At 44.3% G+C, this 23,975-nt stretch overlaps 1 protein-coding gene and 1 non-coding gene across 17 annotated transcripts in view; both read left to right on the plus strand.

Annotated features, from left to right (window-relative positions):
- CLYBL (citramalyl-CoA lyase) overlaps window positions 1–23,975 on the plus strand; it is a 266,287-nt gene that overhangs the window by 81,265 nt on the left and 161,047 nt on the right. The gene's annotated exons all lie outside the window — the stretch shown is intronic.
- Window positions 4,050–4,122, plus strand: TRNAG-CCC (transfer RNA glycine (anticodon CCC)). Its single transcript has one exon. It is a non-coding gene; the product is annotated as a tRNA-Gly (tRNA).

The following is a 23,975-nucleotide window of genomic DNA, read 5'->3' on the forward strand; positions in this document are numbered from 1 at the left end:
GTATAGGATTTATTGAAAATGAATGTGTTAAGTCTCTCAGTCATGTCCAATTCTCTGTGACCCTTTGGATTTTAGCCCACCCAGGCTCCTCTGTCCATGGGTTCTCCAGGCAAGAATACTGGGAGTGGGTAGCCATTCCCTTTTCCAGGGGATCTTCCATACCCAGGAATCAAACCTGGGTCTCCTGCATTGCAGGTAGGTTCTTTACTGTCTGAGCCACCAGGGAAGTTTTATTGAGATATCATTCAAATACCATAAGATTCACCCTCTTAACATGTATGATTCAAAGTTTTTCAGTCTATTCACAAAGTTGTACAATGATCAGTGGTGCTTAATCCCAGAATGTTTTCCTGGCAGAGAAGAAACTCCACACCCATCAGCTGTCACATTCCCCTCTTCCCTTCCCTGAGAATCCCTGGGTCCACTTTCCCAATCTTTAGATTTGCCTATTCTGGATACTTCATATAATTGTAATTATATGGTTGTGCCTTTTTGTGTCCGGCTGCTTTCTCTCTTGGAGAAGGAAATGGCAACCCACTCCAGTGTTCTTGCCTGGAGAATCCCAGGGACGGGATGTCGTCTCTGGGGTCGCACAGACTCGGACACGACTGAAGCCACTTAGCAGCAGCAGCAGCAGCAGCTTTCTCTCTATCGTAATGTTTTCAAGGTTCATCTCTGTTGTGGGGCTTCCCTAGTGGCTCAGACAGTAAAGAATCTGCCTGCAATGCAGGAGACCTTCCCTGAGTTAGGAAGATCCCCTGGAGAAGGAAGTAGCAATCCACTCCAGTATTCTTGCCTGGAGAATTCCATGGACAGAGGAGCCTGGCGGGCTACAGTCCAAGGGGTCACAACTCTGACACGACTGAGCGACTAACACTACTACATTCCCTGTTGTAGCAGAGATTGATATTTCATTACTTTTTATGATGTCTCATTGCAAGAATATACTGCAGTTTATCCATTCATGCATCATAAACATGTGGGTCATTTCCACTTCTTGGCTATTATGCATAATGCCACTGTGAACATTCTCATACATTGTGGACATATGTTTTCATATCTCTTGGGCAGAACTAGGAGTAAAAATGCTGGGTCATATGATAACTCTGTTTAACATGTTGAAGAGCTAGAATGCATGGCATTTTGTGCCTATGTTATGAAACTTGTTAGGAAGCAGCTTAACAGTCAGATATCATCAGGCCTGCATCTTCCACTGGCTTTTAAGTTTCTTGAGACAAGGGTTGTTGCTGTTCATCCTTGAACCCCACTCCTCCCAGTCCAGTACCCACCACGGGACCCAGTAGGTTCTCAGAAAGTTTTTGAGATTGAAGCTGACCAGTGAAATCCCCAGCACCCCAGAGACGCACACACTTACTCTGTCTCTTCCCTGTAACAAGTGACAGCTTGTCAGGAATGGAAGCAGCTCCCTACTGTCCCGTCAAGCTTTCCAGCTGGTTACTGACCCTCCTTATATCTGCTGGGGGCCTCACCAGGGTCTTGCGCTTCCTCTAGGCTGCCTCAGCCGCACAGCAGCAGTGGGGACCCACTCTGGCTTACGCAGATGCTTTGAAAGAAAGATTATTTTAAGCACCACTGAGGTGCAAGCAGAGGCCGGGCTGGTAGAACCTTGCCATTCAGGGGCCCACGCCTGTCTGACACGACCCATGCATCTACTTTATGAGGATTTGGACAAGGAGGCCCTCCAGTGCCTGCCCAGGCTTTGACTTGGCAGCTTGTGCCCGGAGTTTAAGAAAGCTTATTTTAAGACTTTCTCAGAAGGTCAGAGCAGCGTCTTTATAATTCATCCTGCTACCTTTTGTCCAGAGCCAGCTCTTCCTAATAACATCTATTTCAGGTTGGATTTAAGAGACAGAGCCAACCTCTGCTGAACAGGCTACCTTTGATGTTCCAGTGCCTACCGAGGAGGGGAGGGACGGATGGAACCAAAGTTGTAATTGCCCAAATTTACAATAGCTTCTCAGCAGAAGCCAGCACAAAAGAAATGTTAATGCAATAAACTGTAAATGGAAGGAAGCTGAGCGGGATTTATGGTGGGCGCAACCTGCACCAGGCCTCTGGGACCTCCTTCTTTCCCCTGGGAGACATTTCAACAGTCAGAGGAGAACTGGGCCCTTGGAAAGCCAGTGGCTGCTCTGCACCCTCCCTCCCTTATCACTCTCCCTGCCCAGACAGATTCCTGCAAAGACCCGGGGAACCTGATTAAACAGTTGAGGAAGGGGGAAAGTAATCAGTCACTGAGGGCTCAAACCTGAAATCCTGGCTGTGCCAAGAGCCCATGTCATTGGCAAGCATGTGTGTTCCAGCTGCAACTGAAGCGTGTTTCTCTTCTTCTCCTCTGAGTTGGGGATCTCTGCAGATACAACAGATGGCCGGAGTGTTCGCGTGTCTCAGCCAGGAAGTGAGAGGGCGGCGTGTCGTTCACCAGCCAGGCACGTCCCCATCCTTCAGGGCCACTGCTGTAAAGGGCTGTTTTTCACCTTCAGGTTCCTGCGGCTCTCGCTTCACTCAGGCTCACACGTACCTTTACCTGGGTTGTAACGTGTGGAGTGTGCACTGCTTCCTTGTCCAGATTGCTGGCCCGTTTGGTTTTTTAATTAGCTGAGGAGTACCAACTAAATGGAAAATTGCTTTCTGAGATCCCAGTGCTCCGGTTCCATGCTGTGAGGGGCTCCCTGTAATTAAACACATTTTAAGAGTTGTTCTCCTGCGTATGTACTGGGAAAGGACATCAGTGGGCCTTTCCCACTAGTTGGAGAGGTCTGGTTCAGGCCGGAGACTTCAATATTAATACTAGGTGTAGTTAAAAGGAAACTTGTATATCAATTAATTAAGTATGGGGGATTTCCCCCCCCCCCCCTGCTTTGATAGTTGGGGAAAGAACTCCTTGGTGGGAAAGTCTTTTTATTCCTTTCAGGGTTAGGAAAATGGTTAAGCGCTGGGAGGAAATTGGACAGAAGTCAGGAGATCAGGAGCACAGATGTCAGCAAATTCTCGAAGCCCTCCATCTTAGCTTCCTGGTCCCCACAGTGAGAACGGAGTGCCTTGGGTGTGCCACGGTCCCCTCACAGATCCAGAATTCACCCCAGAATTCTCCCTTTCAAAATAACCTGTCCATGTTTAGAAGTTCCTGCTACAATTTCAAATGCTATACAAGCAGCTGGTTAGAGCTCAGACACAGAGGGAGACATGTCATATGGAGGATTAGTTCATCAGTAATTAACAAAGGATGAAGGAAACCTTTATGAAGTTTTTTTGCTTAGAGGCTCCACATATACATTTAGAGTAATGGTCCCCAAGTCAGCATAGCCATTAAAGCAAGTTTGACATTCTGTGTAGAATGGCAGGCTCTCCTCTGAAAAATCTTTTTCTGAAAAAGAATTTGCAGTTTTTTCTAAGAAACACATAAAGCAAGTTATGGGGCATATTGAAGTCTGGCACCAGAATCATGTAACACTGATCATTCTTTAGGGAAAAAAAGTATTGGAATCAAAATCTACTTGTTGTTTAGTCACTAAGTCGTATCTGACTCTTTTGCAATCCCGTGGACTGTAGCCTGTCAGGGAGGCTTCCTTGGGAAAGCCTATACTTGGGAAAGAAGGAAAAAGAAAAGAATGAAAACAAAAACCCAAAAAGAACAAAATACCTATAGACAAAGAGCTGTACATGCTCAACCCTCTTATTTTTTCACAAACATGCACACCTAGATCTCATGACCTACGTCTTCCCCTGACACTGTCTTTTCTCTGCTTTGCCGCAGAGCTCATATTTTTCCTGTGTGTCTGCTGCTGGTACTTGCCCAAAGCATAAGCCATTGTACTCTAGTGTCCAGACCCATTTGGCCAAGCTCTTGGAGCTAGTTTCTTGTTTTTCAGTCTTGGCTGCCATTTAGGGTGTGTGACAATAGAAAACACCTGGGATGTGGCTTTCGCAAATCCTTGAATTAGAGTCTCAGCACTCTGGTTTCCTCCTCTGTCAAATGGGGACAGTCAGAGTCTTGAAAGACTGGTTGAAAGAGGTGTGTGGGGACTTCCCTGGTGGTCCAGTGGCTAAGACTCAGCACTCCCAATGCAGGGGGCCCAGGTTTGATCCCTGGTCAGGGAACTAGATCCCACATGCCGCAACTAAGACCCAGCATAGCCCAAGAAATAAAAATAAATATTTTTTTTAAAAAGGAAAGAGGTGTGTGGACAGTGCAGTGGTTTGCAACAACAGCCAAATAAATGAATAAAAATATGTTTTTTTTAAAAAAGAGATTTGTGTACAGTGGGGTGATTTGCAACAACCTTCCCATTTCATTTCACCTGCAAATGTTACAAGCTTGTGATTTACTAGTGAGAGTAACGTCAGCCCTCTTTTGTGCTGATGTTTTTGCTTTTGCTTTAACCCACAGACTTTCAAATCTCAGGGTGAGCAGGGCGCTGGGTCAGCAGGTATGTTAGGAAAAATGCTTTGATTTAAGGTATAATAGGAAAGAGATGAATTAAGGGTGTTAATGTAGTCTAATCTAAACCCCATGAAGCTTCACAGGACATGCAAAAGACCAGACCGTACACCACATATATGCTCACACGCTTCTGAATGTTATGAAGACAGTTTGCCTGGCTGTAGTTTTTAAATTGTTGGTATCAGATGGGCTTGGGATTGTCAGGCCCTGATGGAGTTTCCAGGAAAAGGATTAGTGTCATTTCTGGGCCCCCACTAGAATTCCGTTCAAGCTATAACTAGTCACGTGAAGTCGTAGGTTAAATGATTTGGGAATAAAATGTCATTTGACGTGACAGAAATGAACCCTCGGTGGCCCACACTCCCCCTGGGACTCGCTCTCACTTACGCTTCTTGTGTTAAGTAATTTTATTAACTGAGGCAAAGGGGGGCATGAGGTGACAAGGGAAATATTTTTTGCTAACATTTTAATCCTAATCACAAAATTTATTGTGTGTGGTTTTGTATGCACTTGTAGCTACAAAGGCCTGGAAGACAATGAAAGTAAAAATTGGAACGTGTTGTTTTTCTTCCCAGGTGTTATTTAAAGCATTATATGAGTTGTCAAAAAGATTAATTGTTGTTGCTTGCAGCTAAACAGATGATAAATTTTAAAATTATATTATTACGGTGTGTCAGCGTAAAAGCTCTGTGTCCCAAGCGTGTCACCTTTTCTGTTGCTGTTGACAAGGCTCACGTTTTATAGCACGCCGCCAGAAGGTGTTGACGTATATTCAGATCACTGATTAAATGTTTTTAAAACGTGCCACTCACAAACTAACCCTGATGTTCTATGAAAGAGTCATTTTAAGGAGTAAGATTTTTTTTTCCCCTGCATCATTGACACAGAAGAGATTTTAAGCATTGCCATTAAAAAGAAAAGAACCCAACCCTCATGTGATTACATTTTCCAATTTTAGATTTCAGCAGCAAAGAGAAAGCGTATTCTCCTCGCTTCTCTTCTCCACAGGAAAGGCAGGAACGTGGTGTAAAAGTACCGCAAGGAAGGTGCTAAATGGTCACTTGGGCACAGGACGACAGCCTAGGAGTGACAGTCCTGCCGTCCATCGTATTGGGGTCGTAAACTCTGGAGTTGTGACTCCTTCCTTGTTCAATGCGCTGACAGCCCCTGTCTACAAGGAATCACAACAGACAACTTTTCCACAGCAGCTGAGGGTGCAGAAGGCTTTATGTTCCTTTTCACACTGTGATGCTTGAAGACATGGCTGGTCCTGGCTTTTGGCGTTTTATGGATGGCCTTTCGACCAAGGTTTCCACGAACCCAGCTGTGTATTTGCCACAGTAATACACTTTAGGCCTCAAGAATCAACACTGTAATACTCCTCTTTTCAGTGTGAAGGTATTTCTGGGATCCTGTCAATATATTCTCTTGTCTCTGAGCACAGCACGAAGGAACTTGAAAACAAGTGATTTACTGTTCGTTACGGGGAAGTCGGATCTTTTTTCCCACCCTGATTGTCAAGATTCCTTTGTTGATGTCAGTTTCAGAGCGTGTATTTTCCCTTCTGAGTGCACAGGACGTTGACACTGCTTCCGTGATGCTGCGGAGGATGATGTAAGACAGCCATAGGCCCGTGTCTGTTGTCACTTCAGCTCAGCGTGGAGCAAGCGTAGAGGTGTTTCAGTGACAGCCGCGGGTGCCCTTGGTGGGGGGAGGTGGGGCTCGGAAACCAAATTTCCAAATGATCTCTGTGACCATAAGTAGCTAGAGGTCGTGTGAATACTCATGGCAGCAATACTGATAGCAGCCTTTTATGGAGCACTTAGTGCACATGGGGAATCCTCACCAGTTCACATAGAGTGTCTCATTTAATTCCAACAACATAACAGCAGCTGTGTAAGATTATCCCCATTGTATCAAAGGAGTGAAGCAGGACTCAGTCATACCTCTGGTAAATAGCAGCCAACACTTGAAACCAGGCCTGCTAGATTTTAAAGCCACTTTCACATTCATTCAGCAACTACCTATTGGTTCTCTCTTATGTGTTAGGCAGTGTTTTCATCACATCTGTCTTTTAAATTTGCTTTTTTAACTTAATTTACTCATTTGGCGCTTTCAGAAAATTGGCATTTAGAAACCTCACCACACACTGCACCTGGCACATGCTGCAAGGGACGCATCTGTTTACAACATTACCTGTAAGAAAAATACAATGAAGGGATTAAACATGGAATTCCATATGATCCAGCAATTCTTCTTATGGGTATATCACTAAATAGCCCCAAAAGAATCGAAAGCAGGGACTTGAACAGATATTTGCACACCCAGGTAATGGCAGCATTATTCACAATGGTCAAAAGGTGGGAGCAACCCAGGTGTCCATTGGGGAATGAATGGATAAACAAAACGTGGTGTACCTGTACGACAGAGTATTATTTAGCCTTAAAAAGGAAGGAAATCCTGACCAAGGCTACAACACGGATGAACCTTGAAAACATTATGCTAAGTGAAACAAGCCAGATGGAAAAGGACAAAAACTGTATGATTCTACTTACCTGAGGTACAAACGTAGTGAAACTCATGGAAACAGAGCATAGAATAACGGTTACCAGGGACCAGAGGAGGCGGAGAGTGGGGAAGCACTGTTTAACAGGGACAGAGTTTCAGTTTGGAATGATGAGAAAAGTTCTGAAGGTGAATGGTGGTAATGTTCGCATAACGATGAGAATGTTCTTAATGCCACAGAACCAAACAATCAGAAATGATTAAAATGGTAAATTGTATGTTATGTATGTGAATGAAAGTGAAAGTCGCTCAGTAGTATCCAACTCTGCAGTCGCATGGACCATAGCCCACCAGCCTCCTCTGTCCATGGAATTCTCCAGACAAGAATACTGGAGTGGGTTGTCATTTCCTTCTCCAGGGGATCCTCCTGATCCAGGGATCAAATCCTGGTTTCCTGCATTGCAGGTAGATTCTTCACCATCTGAGCCACCAGGGAAGCCCATGTTAAGTATATTTAACCACAATTAAAAGAACACACACACAACGAAGACAAAGCCACTGGAAAATATACAATGTGCTCCTGGGCCAAATATGCCCAGAAAATACAAAACCATTTCAAAGCTTTGTCTACCACTCTCCAGGTCTCTTGCCACGTCTCATTCTGAGAGGTCCCTCCTTGAATGGCTCCAGTTATTATGAGGCTCTTGTGGGTGACGCACTGGAGCTGCAGATGGTGGATGGATTTTGGTTTCTTAGTAGTTTTGGATGACTATGTTCTGTACTTCTGAGACAAAAACTTATCAATAGAGTATCATTGTGTGAAAGGTGATTTGGAGTAATTGCACCTTTCTTGGGTATTTGGCATTAAAAACCTTTGGAAAGGGATAGTCATATACAGTCAAGTTCAACTCTGTTTTGCTGTTATATTAAATAATATGTCATTAAATTGACCACAGATTTATTTTTTCCTCTAGCATGGGGGCAGATCTCCATTCCTTCAGCTAAATACCAGAGGGGAGGGTGGCTACATTTAGAGGCAGACTCTTGGAAAAATGCATATTTTGCAATTCAGTTTTAAACCCAGGCATCACACTTAGCCCCCAAGACAGGATGAGAGGCTCAGGGGACCTGGGGTACTTTCATAGGCCGATTTACATCTTTGTTCTTAGTGAGTTAAGTGGCTGGCGGAGTCAGGCATAAATTATACTATTTAAGTATTTCCTTTCAGCTTTTTTCTTCCAAGCACATGCAGTTGAACTTGAGTACTTAAGTGCAAGCCTGAGTTGACTTTTTTAGAGAGAGATTTGGCCTTGATTTTTGGATTAATGATTTTGAGAGATCGTTTACAATGATATGATCTATGATAAAACAGATTTAGAAGTTTGAAACACTAGTTACTAAAAAAAGTTCTCTTTGTAATGGCAGTTAATCTTGTTGCTATTGAAATGATGGTTGACCTTGAATTAGGGGGTTGGTAGAGCTGCATGGTGTGTGTACTTGCCCAAGCTGTATTTTTACCAGGCTGCTGCTGCTGCTAAGTCACTTCAGTCGTGTCCGACTTTGTGCGACCCCATAGACGGGAGCCCACTAGGCTCCCCCGTCCCTTGGATTCTCCAGGCAAGAACACTGGAGTGGGTTGCCATTTCCTTCTCCAATGCATGAAAGTGAAAAGTGAAAGTGAAGTCACTCAGTCGTGTCTGACTCTTAGCAACCCCATGGACTGCAGCCTACCAGGCTCCTCCGTCCATGAGATTTTCCCGGCAAAAGTACTGGAGTGGGGTGCCATTGCTTTCTCTGATTTTTACCAGGCTAGCTCCTTAAAACTCATCATTTCTGTTAATGTTCAAAAATCATTTCAGAATTGTTTCTTTAAAATTGAGCACACAGAAATCATTAACATTTGCGTCTGCCACCACCAAACAGGTTCTGTCAGACTCCTCAGCCTGTGTATTCCCCGCCACGTGCCACTTAGCACGTAGACCTACCACGTGGACCTAAGGATTCTTTTGGAAACATGAGCGCTTTGGATGATGGCAGTACTTTATCAGGCAATGGCAGTGTTTCATCAGTACTTCATCGATGGCAGTACCTTACTATGTAGAAATCCTCAGCCACCCACCAATTTGTTCATCCCCCACTCATGTACTTCATTCGTTCTTTTGGGCATGTATTTGTTGATTCCATCACAAAGATTTCCAAAAGGGTGAAACATGGTCTTATTAGATACAGAGTAAAGGATAATGCTTAGCATGGTGGGTCCACTGGACCAGGTTCTGAAATCTTAACTTTGTTATTTACCAGCTGTGATTGGAGCTTGGGTAATTACTTAATTTCTGTGTTCCCAATCTTCCTTATTTATAAAATGGGGATTATAATTTCAGAGAATTACATGAAATGTTGCATTGTGCAGTGCCTGGCACCCAATAAGAACCCAGTAAATACCAGCTGTTGTTATGAGCTGAATTGTGTTCCTCTCCAAAATGCATATATTGAGGTTGCAGGACTCAGAATGTGACTTTATTTGAAAGTATGGTTGATGTAGATGAAATAAGTTAAGGGGGTTAACTTAACTAATCTTAATTTAAGGTTATGGGGAACCCTAATCCAATATGACTGGTGTCCTTAAATAAAAGGGAAATTTGAACACAAAATAACCAAGCATAGTGGGAAGACAATGTAAAGAGAGACGGGCAGAGGATGGCCATCTACGTTCCACGGAGAGAGGCTGGAACAGGCCCCTCCCTCCTTGATGCAGACTTCTGGTCTCTTGAATGTGTAAGCCACTTTGTTTGTAGAACTTTGTTATCACAGCCCTAGGCTTCCCAGGTGGCGCTAGTAATAAAAAACCTGCCTGCCAGTGCAGGAGCTATAAGAGACGTGGGGTCGATCCCTGGGTCGGGAAGATCCCCAGGAGATGGGCATGGCAACCCACTCCAGTATTCTTGCCTGGAGAATCCCATGGACAGAGGAGCCTGGTGGCCTATAGTCCATGGGGTCACAAAGAGTAGACACAACTGAAGCAACTTAGCTCATAACACACAGCACAGCTAGCGAATACAGCAGATGTTGTCATCCTCTGCCTACTGTATTTCTCTCTGATCTGAGAACCAGCCTCTATTTCCTGGCAATGGGGAATCCATTTGCTCCCTTTCAGCTTATATTTTTTTCCTTTTCTGTCTCATGAAAGAGTATGCAAAAAAAAAAAAAAATTCGTAGCAAGAACAGGTGTTCAAGAAAATTTCCATGCCCTTCACTCCTGTGTCTGTTCCGAAAAATCCGTAGTTGAAAACTTTCTTTTCTCTCTTCCCACATTTCTTCTCAACTTCTCAGCTTGACAGTTCTCTTTTTGGAAAGATCACAACCTCTTATAAATTGTTAACTCCTAGAAATTGCCCCAATTCCAGACTCTTAACGAGAGGTAGGAGTTTATCTGTAGGCTTTTATGTGTATGTTCTTTCAATAAAAAGGAAATGCAGATGAGCATCTGTATGAAATGAAGATGAAAGATCTAGTTGGAGGAGAGAGCCTTCTTACTGCATTTCTGTAACCAACTTCATTCTTAACTATCTCTAAATTGGTGGCTTGGGTTTTTCTTTGTGTGTTTGTTTTTAAGAAACTTGAGATTGGACAGTGTTTCTCCTTTTCCCCTCCAGAGGCCCAGAGCAATGTGGCGGGTTGCATTCTGGACTGGGCAGTACTAACATTTGTTCTTTCCGGGGACCGTCTGCTGCTTTTCTCTGCCCCAGTGGAGCTGGGGGAATAATAAAGCTGTTATTATTTACACTGCACCACATTTTTGTCAGTGGTCTTTGTCATTGAGACTTACGAAGTCAACACAGGACTTGAGGGAATTTGTGAATGTTTACCCAGGCAGGAGAGAGAGCTAAAGGAGGGGGTTATCTTCCCGGGCATGTTGCTTTTCTGAACTCTGCCAGTTTTCCTGGTCCCTTTCATTGCCCTTTGCCTACGCTGTTCTTTCATGTGCTGTTAAGTGACCTCAGAACTCACTGATTCTTTTTTCAGGCATATCTAATCTACTGTTTTACTTATTCATTTTTGTGACTATATTTTTTTCCTTTCAAAAATGCTAAATTTGATTCTTTTGAATTAATTTTTATTTCCAATACTGTCCCAATCTTTCAATGGTTACTATTCCTTCCTGTGTCACTTTTAATAACTTCAAATATATATTTCATATTCCTACTGAGGTTTTTCACTCATTTCTAGTTCAGTCCAGTTCACTCTCTCAGTCGTGTCTGACTCTTTGCAACCCCATGGACTGCAGCACGCCCGGCCTTCTTGTCCATCACCAACTCCCGGAGCTTACTCAAACTCATGTCTATCACGTCAGTGATGCCATCCAACCATCTCATCCTCTGTTGTCCCCTTCTCCTCCCGCCTTCAATCTTTCCCAGTATCAGGGTCTTTTCCAATGAGTCTGTTCTTTGCATCAGGTGGCCAAAATATTGGAGTTTCAGCTTCAGCATTAGTCCTTCCAACGAATATTCAGGATTGATTTCCTCTGGGATGGACTGGTTGGATCTCCTTGCAGCCCAGGGACTCTCGCCAGATACCTATTCACCCTTACGTTGTGCATAGTGAGCCTCCCTCCTGGTGGTTTATTTCCTTCCATGGTTGGGATTCTATTGTGAGCTCATCTTCAGAAGGGGTTGTTTTCACCTCTGGGAGTTCATGTACCCCGGACTGTGGATACATTCTTGCAGCACTGCTTTGCATTTCTTCTCTGCAGACTAAAGCTCAGTTGTTTTAGAGTCTTGAACGCAAGTTCTTAATTTTAATTTCTCTGTCTGTGACTTCAAACCCATCCAAGTGGTATAAACTTCATGCCTGTACTTGCTGTTAACACAGGCTTGTGGTTTTGATGACTCATATAAAAGGCTTTAAATTTTAATACAGCCCAAGCTATACCTCAGACTATCTTGCTCTTTCTTTGTGGACGTTCTTAGTTCAGTTGCTCAGTCGTGTCTGACTCTTTGCAATCTCATGGTCTACAGCATGCCAGGCTTCCCTGTCCTTCACCATCTCCCGGAGCGTGCTCAAATTCATGTCCAACAAATTGGTGATGCCATCCAACCATCTCATCCTCTGTTGTCCCCTTCTCCTCCCGCCTTCAATCTTTCCCAGCATCAGGGTCTTTTCCAATGAGTCGGTTCTTTGCATCAGGTGGCCAAAGTATTGGAGTTTCAGCTTTAGCATCAGTCCTTCCAATAAATTTCAGGACTGATTTCCTTTAGCATTGACTAGTTTGATCATCTTGCTGTCCAAGGGACTCTCAAGCGTCTTCTCCAACACCATAGTTCAAAAGCATCAATTCTTTGGCGGTCAGCTTTATTTATAGTCCAACTCTCACATCCATACATGACTACTGGAAAAATCATAGCTTTGACTAGACAGACCTTTGTTGGAAAGTAATGTCTCTGCTTTTTAATGTGCTATCTAGGTTCTAGTTCCCTATTTGTGGATTAGATTGCTTTTAAAGGGGTCTAGTTTGTCCAGTTCCCTCACCTTGCACAAGCCCAAGTTGGTGTCTTCTGTGCCACAAGGGTGTTGATACTCCAGCCCCTAGTCTTTGTTCCAGGGCTGATGCCCCTCTGTAGACACAGCATCAGCTCCAGGAACTCCAGCTCTGAAATTCTTGCTTTGTTTCAGGACTTGAAGATTTCCTTTCTGTTTCAAGCTGAGATATGTATAAATCTTTGCTTTATTATATGTATATATTTATTCTTGGCTGTGCCTCTTAGCTTGTGGGATCTTAGTTCTTCAACCAGGAATTGAACCAAGACCACAGCAGTAAAAGTACCGAGTCCTAACCAATGGACCACCAGGGAGTTCCCTTTAACTTCTGCTTTAGATTATGCAATACTTTTGTGCGTTCTAAGCAGGAGCAGGGTCTGCATTCACTCAGCTTGCTGTAAACCTTATTCATCTCTGTATCGCCCAGCAGAATAGCTGGCCTGTACCAGGTGCTGGATGACTGACTGACTGATTGAATAAATTTATTTTTCATGCTCAGAAGCAGATGGAAGCAACATTCTAGTGAGTAATGTTGCCTGTCTCTCCAGGGACACCTGAGCAAGCAGAATTTATTTTTCTATGAGGACATAAGTGAAGAGAGGTCACAGTAAACAAAACGAAGAGAGAATAGGACTTCTTACGTGCTTTTTCTTAAGTCTTGGGACAATGGGAACAGTTAAGTGGCTCATCTGCTAGGTATCTGAAGGTGGACTGCAAGTGGATGGACAGGCACTTCCCAACCTGCTTGTTGACTCCACACAGTACCCTTACCAAGAGGAAGGGTTAAAGACTCACAGGGCTCAGGACACTAGGCCTGTTTATTTCCCGGTCTCTCCCCTTTGTAAGAAAAGCGTGCCTTTGATAAGATATAGCCGCGGGCTCTTGTTTTACATTTTACGTCAACCACTTTTGTTAGAAGCTGGTTATTGATGCTGTGCCCCCTTTTAATTCACACTTCTTTGCTAATCAATTACTACGTTTGTCCATTAATCAGGCATCCTGACAGGGTCAATAACTGCTTTTGGGGTTTCATGAGGGACTGCACATTATCAAGCAAGGAGTAACGCTCAGGAGCTCACTTAAAAACAGTGTGACTTCCCAGGCTGGTGGACTTCCGGAGCAATAAGCATCATGTGAGGATTTCATATGGTGTTTTTTTAGTTGATAATGTATTTGGTTGATAGGATTTTCTCACTGAACACTTTATTAGGAGGGCTCAACATGAGTGAAGTGTGGACAGGCATGCCTCTGTTTCTTAAGAAAAACAGAAACACCCCAAAGTATTCCCATCCCATTACAAATGATAGCATTTACCTAAAAGTAGCATTCAATTGTGAGCTTCATCCATATTAGGCATTTACAAACAATATCTTCTTGGTAGTGGGGTTTGAGAACAAAAAAACAATGCCAAAATATTTGGAGCTGCTACTGGATGAAAACCAATGCAAAATTTAGAGCAAATATCTCTATAACGTGAGTCAAGGAGAGAATATTTTACAAACAAAAGCTGAGTTTATATAGCAATTCCTGAAGCCCATCTTTTACACAGAGTATTTTAAACCTCTATGCACACATACATGCATACATACACATTTTCAGTACCCCTCAGCCTTTATCATCTGTTTCAACATATTCAGATGTTGTAAAGCCTCGTAGAAGTGAACACTTTTCATTTTAGCAAGGGTGAGAAACAGGGGTGGCGGCGTTTAATTGCAGAGTTACAGTTTGGGCAGTTGAGTTTACCGTACATAGTGATGGTAACAGGTTTCAGTGATCTTTTCTATGACAGATGTACCAGCGTTTAATTGTTTTCCTCAGGGGTGGAGAGAAAGGACACTTGTGTAGACTTTTCAATTCTCCCACGTGTCACTTGGCTGTCCTCAGCATTGTCCGAGCTCCTTTCTCTCATCCTTTTTGCGGCAGTGAGTTGTGTCATTCCCTCATGATCAGCACTTTTGTTGTCTTTGTTTTTTGCTGTACCTCAGAAGTCCATCTTTTCTTTCATCTCCTTCCCATTCATGCATGAGGGAACAGTTGTGCCCTGTTGTGGGGATGTTCCGCTGGGTTTCAAACAGTAGGGTTTCTTTTTATTCTCTTCTAAGTAGTACAATGGGGCTGAATGTCTGTTGCAGAATGCACACACTAATATGCCAGGTTATTTGGTTTCTAAGAAGTCAATAAAAATACTACATTTAGGCTCAGTCCTTCGCTGGGTTTTTTTGCTGTTTGCCTTTTAAGCCTTCGGTTGTAAATCTGTTTGTTTGTTTCTGATCTTAAATATAATCTTCCATATTAAAGCGAAGCGCAGAGTCAACAAACAAGCAGAAAAAATGTTGCTGGCGGTGGACTGTTCTCACACCAGCAGATTTGGCAGTCTGAGCCCTCCCTTGATAACAGCCTCCGAACAGCCGCCAGGGCTAATGAATGGCAGCTCCAACTCGGAGGAGATGAAAAAAGCGTGGACCCAAGTTGGTCTTGGCAAAACTTTGTGGTGTGAGAAGCTAGCGCACCTCTGCATAGAGGCGCACAACTCTGACTCCTTCCCTCCAGATCCTCTTCCTCAATTCTTGTTTTAGGAGGGGGAGAAGAGTGTGAGCGTAAGTGTACCTAGCTGTAAACACAGACCTAAAGGCCATCCCAGCAGTAAAAGGCTAAAAGACACAAAAAGCTAGAGATGTCTTAAGGCACTTTGTTCTCATATTCAGGAACAATCTTCAAAATCCTCCTTAATGAGGTCATAAAAGAAAAAAATGGAACAAGTGTTCCTTGTGTGTCTCACTAGGGCCTGCCATCAGGGTCACTTGCCACCAGTATCCTATTTAAAAAGGGATTGGGGTAGTTCAATCAAGCATTGCATTAAGAGAGAGACTTTGATTAATTCCTTCTCTTTTCTTTTGTGCCACAGATAATTTCAGTAAATTTGTGATACTTTCTGCTTAGCCATTGCGGAGGCTTAAAGTTCTTGATGCGTCATGCTGAGTATTAGCATTTATCGGGCCTACTTGGCTATGGTGAAGAGAAGGGACTGCTGCAGACAGCTCGCTAATCTTTGTCGAGCAGGGCCAGCCTTTCAACATGACCAGTATCTGAGATCTTGGCTCAGCGAAGAGCCCGCTCTCAGGTTGGGGGCAGAAAGAAACCTTGACATAAGAGGAGAGAACTAACAGTAAGTACGATGGTGCTTTACCATGGTGAACTCTTTTAGAGGTATTGGATCTGCCTCTGACTCAGAAACTCACATCCTGGGGAAGTTGCAGGCATGACTCTCAAAGGAAACAAAAGCAAGAAAGAGGCAAGTAAGGGCGATCAGTGCTTGCTTTCCCCGAGGCTGCTCTGGGAGAGTTGAAGCTTTGCCCTGGGCTGGCTGGTCAGGATCAGGTAGGAAACTGGATTCTTTTGTCATCCGCTTTCTTTTATTTACCAGCTTTGTTTGCAAGAGGCCATGAGAACTGCAAGGGGACCTTTGAGTACTGCACTGTAGAAACCCAATGGTGGGTATTCACACTTTGGCTGTTGCAACCCAGAAACGGGTTAGGATGTATTTAAAGCACTGAGTTAAAAATGTAATGAGGTATTTACTGTATTTTATGAGCTGATTTTGGAAAGGTATACAGTTTTCTTTATTGCAAATGCAAAGTCTATTAGGTGTGCATACATTTAAAGGGCCATTGAAAAGTTCGAATTTGGGTTCTGATGGACCGGAACGGCTCCCAGGGGAACATCGTTGTGATGGTTTAAATCCCCTCTCCTTTGTGGTTTACTCACAAGATACACTGGGCCGGTTCTTAGGGCTGCAGCTTCCTGTCCTGTTAATTCAGCCACTGCACATGCTTATGAAGGCAACAGGTTAACAGTCCTGACTTAAGAGAGTCTGGGGTCTGAGGGGATAGAATTGCTTGGTTTTTTGGTTTTCCATTTGAAAATGGGGTAGTTGGGCTTATTTTAATGAATTTATATGTGAGATATGCTTATGTAAAGAAGTTAAGGCAAGATTTCAGAACAAATTTTAGAGTATGTTTCATGATCATTGCAGCGATACTGCTAATGGTTAATAGCCAATCATAAAAAAGTTTTAAAAATTGTTATCTGGGGTTTGTTTTGTTTTGGCCACGCAACATGTGAGATCTTAGTTCCCAGTCAGGGTTCGAACCTGTGCCCCCTGCATTGGAAGCGTCAAATCTTAACCACTGGACAACCAGGGAAGTCCAAAAATTGTTGTTTTGAAATGAATAAGATGTTAGCTTCCTCTCGTTTTTTTTTTTTTTGGTATTGTTCCCAGATTGAGAACCCAAAGACAAACCTGTTCATTCATCATATATTTATTAAACTCCTATTTTATGCTGGACTCATAGAATTGCATCAACATTATTATAATTATCAGTGTAATTGGTTTTTTATTTATATCTACAGTGATTATTATAAATACTGGAAACTCTTACGTATCCTAGTTTTTCTTTGTCATAAGCTTACACTTCTTGTGAGGGTGAGTGTGTTCTTTCTGAAGCCTGTCTGTGCTGTGTGCTATGCTTAGTCACTCAGTCGTGTCTGACTCTTTGCGACCCCATGGACTGCAGCCTGCCAGGCTCCTCTGTCCACAGGGATTCTCTAGGCAAGAATACTGGAGTGGGTTGCCGTGCCCTCCTCCAGGGGATCTTCCCTACCCAGGGATCGAACCCAGGTCTCCTGCATTGCAGGCGGATTCTTTACTGTCTGAGCCACCAGCCTGTCTATGAATAGATTACTCAAGCCTGACGATAGCTCTTGGAATGCTGATGTTGCTTGACTGATGGATTTCTCCAGATTTGAAACTCGAGCGAGCCACAGAGGCAGAATGGTGTCATGGAAAGAACACAAGCTGTCACTTACTTTTCCTCACCTGAAAGGCAGGAGCTCAGGGCTTGGTGAGTGAACAGAGTTCTCTGAATACGGTAAAGTGGCTAGCATGGGGCTTGTCCCATGTGGAATCCTCAGGGAATCTCACTCCTGCTGCTGCTGCTAAGTTGCTTCAGTCATGTCCGACTCTTTGAGACCCCAGAGATGGCAGCCCACCAGGCTCCCCCGTCCCTGGGATTCTCCAGGCAAGAACACTGGAGTGGGTTGCCATTTCCTTCTCCAATGCATGAAAGTGAAAAGTGAAAGTGAAGTCACTCAGTCGTGTCTGACTCTTAGCAACCCCATGGACTGCAGCCTACCAGGCTCCTCTGTCCATGGGATTTTCCAGGCAAGAGTACTGGAGTGGGGTGCCATTGCCTTCTCCAATCTCACTCCTAATTCACCAGAAATAGGGGACACTGAGGTACCCACAGGGCCTCAAGCATCAGCATCCCATTCCCATCATGCACACTCAGGAGCCAGGAAATTACCTGCTCATTCCCTCTCTATGCCCCCACCAGATAGAGAACAGGGATGTATACTGAGAACCTCATCCAGTGGAAAAGACCACAATTTCAGATCCAGGGAATACCCACCTCATTTGCTTATTTGAAGCATAATTGCAGATACAGTGTTTGAAATATTTCTGTACAGTAGAAACCTTCCAAAATCAGCACGGTGATTGCTGAGAAGAAAGAGGCCACAGCCTTAATTTCTCACCAAAACCAAGCCACATTTCTTCCAGGGCTATAGCTTCTTTTCAGATAAAGGTCTTATCAGAGGGCAGGCGGGGTGGAAGGTCACTGGTAAAATGGGAGGTTTGTGGTCATCTGGGCACCTTGTCTTCCGAAACCAAGTGGAAAAAAAGAGTCAACAGAAGTGTGTTTCAGCCTCTGCCAAACCACTCTCGGGTCAGATCTGGGATCCAGAAAATAGCAGGAGTAGGCCACCGAGCAAGTGAATCGTTTCCTCTGAAACACAGGCCTGGTAACAGATCGAGGCTTGAAAACCCCCCAGTTCTCTCTCCCACAGCTACCTGTACAAAGTGCTTGCAGAAGAAAATTGTCCTTTTACCTTATAATAGATCTCACAGAAAATGATACCTTTTGGTCTTTATTTACAGAGAATGTTAGAAGTAATATTACAGATCCCATTATACTGCTTTTACTGTGTTTGGTGAGTGTTTCTAAAAACCCATTCAGTATAATATGGGTCTTTCTTAATACTTAATTTAAAATAGCAGTTTTGGGGTGTTTTTTTTTTTTTAATCCAAGACAGTTGTTGCTTCTGCTTTGTAATGCTGAAAACTTTCTGGATAAGTGTGTTCTGGAAGTTCTGTGATGTTGTTGTTCAGTCGCTAAGTCTTGTCCCTCTCTTTGATACCCCATGGACTGCAGCATACCAGGCTTTCCTGTCCTTCACCATCTCCCAGAGTTTGTTCAAACTCGTGTCGGTGATGCCATCCAACCATCTCATCCTCTGTCGCCCCCTTTATCTCCTGCCCTCAATCTTCCCCAGCATCAGGGTCTTTTTCAATGAGTCAGCTCTTCACATCAGGTGGCCACGGTATTGGAGCTTCAGCTTCAGCATCAGTCCTTCCAGTGAATATGCAGGGTTGATTTTCTTTAGGATTGACTGGTTTGATCTTTTTGCTGTCCAAGGGACTCTCAAGAGTCCTCCATAGTTCGAAAGCACCATGGTTCGAAAGCATCAATTCTCTGATGCTCAGCCTTCTTTATGGTCCAGCTCTCACATCCATACATGACTACTGGAAAAACCATAGCTTTGACTAGACAGACCTTTGCTGGCAAAGTAACGTCTCTGCTTTTTAATATGCTGTCTAGTGAGGTTTGTCCGGAGAAGGCAGTGGCACCCCAATCCAGTACTCTTGCCTGGAAAATCCCATAGACGGAGGAGCCTGGTAGGCTGCAGTCCATGGGGTCGTGAAGAGTCGGACACGACTGAGTGACTTCACTTTCACTTTTTCACTTTCATGCATTGGAGAAGGAAATGGCAACCCACTCCAGTGTTCTTGCCTGGAGAATCCCAGGGACGGGGGAGCCTGGTGGGCTTCCGTCTATGGGGTCACACAGAGTCGGACACGACTGAAGTGACTTTGCAGCAGCAGCAGTGAGGTTTGCCATAGTTTTTCTTCCAAGGAACAAGTGTCTTTTAATTTCGTGGCTGCAGTCACCATCCCCAGTGATTTTGAAGTCCAAGAAAATAAAATCTGTCACGGTTTCCACTTTATCTCCATCTATTTGCCATGAGGTGATGGAACTGGAAGTTCTATGGGGGGCCTTGTTATTTTAGATCTTGAGAAAGCATAGTGGTAAGGGCCATCCAGTTGTCTTCTTCCTGTAGATTAGGATGAAGGACTACATTAAAAGTTCTCTCTCATCGTAAGTTCAGAACAAGTAGCCTGAGAAGAATGTTTCTGCTTGATTTCTCCTTTTAAACATGTGAGCCCTAAGTGGGGGAGGGTGTTTCTGCATGCTGCAATGTTCCTTACGCAGTGTTGGTGACCAGCAGATGTACTCTGCTATTTCTAAGGAAATCATGTATATGTGATCTTAGCCAAAAGAGCCTCCACTTACACGTCAGTTACTGAATCTTTCTTCCACGACCTTTCAGATTAGACTCCTTTGTCAGTCATCTGCTTGAGTATCAAGTAGGCTTAAGGAAAAGACACCGGCAGTGAAGGCTGGTGGTGCTAGCCATCAGTGTCTCTCTGAGGCATTGTTCCATCTGGTAAGGTGTGTACTTTTGGACACCTTGGTCAGTTTGGGGCTGAATATCTTCAGAGTTTGATGGGCTTTGGAAATGTATGTAGATAGGAAGAGGGGCCAGCAGGTACATCATCATTCCTTCCCTCCCCCAGAGGCGACCAGAGAAATTACAGATGGCCTTTGGCCCACTGGTGGGGGACTCAAGAGTTGTTGAAAGGTTCTTTTTCTTTCTCCGTCAATTAGCAAAGTGAGATTTTCAACTGTGGATACAGTTTGCATGTGTGCTAAGCTGCTTCAGTTGTGTCTGACTCTTTGCGACTCCATGGACTGTAGTCTGTCAGGCTCCTCTGTCCATGGGATTCTCCAGGCAAGAATACTGGGGTGGGTTGCTATGCCCTCCTCCAGAGGAGCTTCCTGACCCAGGGATGGAACCTGTGTCTCCAGTGGCTCCTGCTTTGCAGGTGGATTCTTTACTGCTGAGCCACTGGGGAAGCCTGGATACAGAATAGGAATAGAGGAGGAGGAGCACTACCCCCTGGGCCACTTTCAGCCCGTTCTTGAATTTCAAGCGTGTGGCTGTCCTGACTGCACCCCCAGTCAGTGCTGTGTTACCCTGATAGTGCTGTTCCCAGACCAGCCCCTGGCTGGAGACGGCAGGTGCTGTAGGCCCATCTTTCCAAAGCTTGTCACCTTGGCCGTGGATCTCAGGGTGCACCTGTGGGTGCTCAGGAAACCAGCCTCTCAGGTGGGTGGCTGAGGCCTTTCATTCCTGTGTTAATGAACTTCATTCAACATCTGCTGCTGCTGCTGCTGCTAAGTCGCTTCAGTCGTGTCCGACTCTGTGCGACCCCATAGACGACCTCCTACCAGGCTCCTCTGTCCCTGGGATTCTCCAGGCAAGAGCACTGGAGTGGGTTGCCATTTCCTTCTGCAATGCATGAAAGTGAAAAGTGAAAGTGAAGTCACTCAGTCGTGTCCGACTCTTAGCGACCTCATGGACTGCAGCCCACCAGGCTCCTCCGTCCATGGGATTTTCCAGGCAAGAGTACTGGAGTGGGGTGCCATTGCCTTCTCCAATTCAACATCTGAGTTCGCCTTTTAAAATTTGACTAGCAGATGTGGTAGAAATAGGCTTCCCTGGTGGCTCATATGGGAAAGAATCTGACTGCAATGCAGGAGACCCCAGGTTTGATCCCCTGGAGAACGGAATGGCTACCCAGTCCAGTATTCTTGCCTGGAGAATTCCTTGGACAGAGGAGCCTAACGGATTACAATCCATGAAATGATTACCACCATAGCCTCAAGTGCAAGGACAGGGTGGCAGGCCCAGTGGCAGGCAGGAGGCACAGAAAATGGGCCTTAGCAGGGACAGCCCCATTACTGGCCAAGACTGGGCAGGAAGCATTTGGCTGCCTTACTGACCTCTTTGCTAATCAGAATCCGGGACTGCCGCTTCAAGTACTGATGCTTGCCCTTCATCTTTCCTTAGGTCTGGCTGAACTGGCCCAAGAGGAGGGCCGAGGTGGGTCCCTTCCAAGTGGAGACAGTGAGACTCAGGATCAGGGCTGCCTCTGAGAGTGGTGCACGAGGGCCCCAGAGGCCCTGGGGATCAGCATTCTAGCCCCAGATGCTTCTTCAGGACACCAAGGGGCAGACTCCGTGGAGGGGAGGGCCGTGGAAATCACGGCTGGGAGGGAGTCCCCAGCACCAGTGTGAGAGGGAGCCCGCCGGGACCCAGGGAGCTTCACTGGAAGGCCTCAGGGTGGGGCGTCGAGGATTCTGCACCTTGTACTTTGTCAGTATAGGCAGGTCACACTCTGTAAAGAAACATGAATGTGGGTAGAAAAGTTAGAAGGACTGGCATGGTCAAAATAGGGCTAGCAAGCTTTGTTTATAAGCTGAAAGTGACTTTAATAACTTACATGAAAAAGCCTCACAGCAGAATAAATGACTCTCTAGCTTGCTTTTTTCAAATTAATTACTAAATTTCCTGGGCTTCCCTTGTGTCTCAGCTGGTAAAGAATCCGCCTGCAACGCGGGAGACCTGGGTTCGATCTCTGGGTTGGGAAGATCCCATGGAGAAGGGAAAGGCTACTCACTCCAGTATTCTGGCCTGGAGAATTCCATGAGCTGTACAGTCCATGGGGTCACAAAGAGCTGGACAGGACTGAGCAACTTTGACTTTCACTTAATTTATTTGGCTGTTCAAGGTCTTAGTTGCAGCCCATGGGATCTTCGATCTTAGTTGCTGCACGTGGGATCTAGCTGCCTGACCAGGGATCAAACCCTAGCCCCTCTTAACCACTGGACCACCAGCGAAGTCCCTCTCTATCTTGCTTTTAAAGAAGGAAGAATGCCTCAAAGCATCAAACCACTGATGAGTTCACCGAAAGAACAGAAATACTGCAATTCTCAATGTGACGAGTGATGGAGAAGGCCATGCACTTGTTTCAGAAGTGTGAAGAGATAGAGGCCATGAGATGGGAAAAGGCTGGAGGAGAGACATGTAATGGACGTGTCTAATGTACAGAGTGTAGGGAAACACAGATGGTGGTGATGCCGAGTGATGGGCATGGGGGAGCCTGGGACTCTCCTGATTTTCAGAAGGCCTGTGCTGTCACTTCTGACTTCTTTGTTTTCTAGCTAAAAAGGAAACTCCACCCCAAACTCCACCTCAAAATGGTTTCATATTGCTTTAGCATTTCAGGAACCTCTACTCTATTGTTCAGTAGAACGTGTCATTTACTTCCTTCTCTGTTGGAGTCTAAGGGGTTGATGTATTTTCAAACACAGAAAGTATATGTATATTTGCATGACCAGTATCAGAAGCTTTGCATTTTTGCAGTATATTCTGCTGGGGCTTTGTTTTTTCTGGGAGTATCTATTCCTTTTTTTCTTTCTTTTCCCTCTTTTCTGGATGCAATATATTATGTAAAGATGCCTACATCTTTCAGACCAAATTGTTTTAAGGATTTCAACTTTATAGGGCAGTGTTTTAAAGAGGTCTTTTCTTTCTTCACTTTTCAGAGAGAGATCGGTTTCCTGTGTATTTTGATCTGTGTCCACAGGAGGATTATGATAATGAATCACTGTTTTATAATTTTGCTATTTTAAGTGAGTTTTAAATAAAACTTGTACCCCCTGTTCCTTATCTCTGAGAACATAGCCATAAACTCAGTGCTATAAATATCTTGAGAGCTTAAAAATAGAGCTAAAATATAAAAACACAGTGTGTAGTCAAAGAGGCATTCATCACCCTCACCCACCACCCTTAAGTTTTTATAGGACTTAATACTTCACTCAAAGATATTTAAAAATACGTTGACTTCTTTAGAAATTTCCTGACTGTGTCAGTCACTGTTTTCATTTGCATGATTAATGGAGTACATTGGTTAGTAGGTAAGCAGTGTAATTATACTTGCTCTTCTAATTTTTAAAATTCTTTACAAATAATTATTATCACTATTAAGTGATTAAGGGGCAGATATTTATATAAAGCTAGTTTAAGATTTGGGGGCTTTTACAAATTCATTTTTTACTCATTTATATGTTCAATTAGTGTCTACTGTATTCAAGGTATGGGCTTCCCTGATAGCTCAGTTGGTAAAGAATCCACCTGTGATACAGGAGACCCTGGTTCGGTTCTTGCGTTGGGAAGCAGAACTTTCTAAAATCACAACTCCCTAAAATTGTGGTTCTTAAAGTTATTTCTTGGTCTCTCTTTCCCCCTCTCAGATGTTGCCTCCTGTTCTTCCTTATCACTGCGGCCAGTCATTTAGATTAAGTCTTTAAGACCTTGTAGTCCCAGTGATGTACTGTGCAGGAGGGAGAGTTAAAGAAGAGGAAACCTTTAAGAAATTTTAATTACT

This window comes from Bos javanicus, chromosome 12 (genome assembly GCF_032452875.1).
Source record: "Bos javanicus breed banteng chromosome 12, ARS-OSU_banteng_1.0, whole genome shotgun sequence".
Lineage (NCBI taxonomy): Eukaryota > Metazoa > Chordata > Mammalia > Artiodactyla > Bovidae > Bos > Bos javanicus.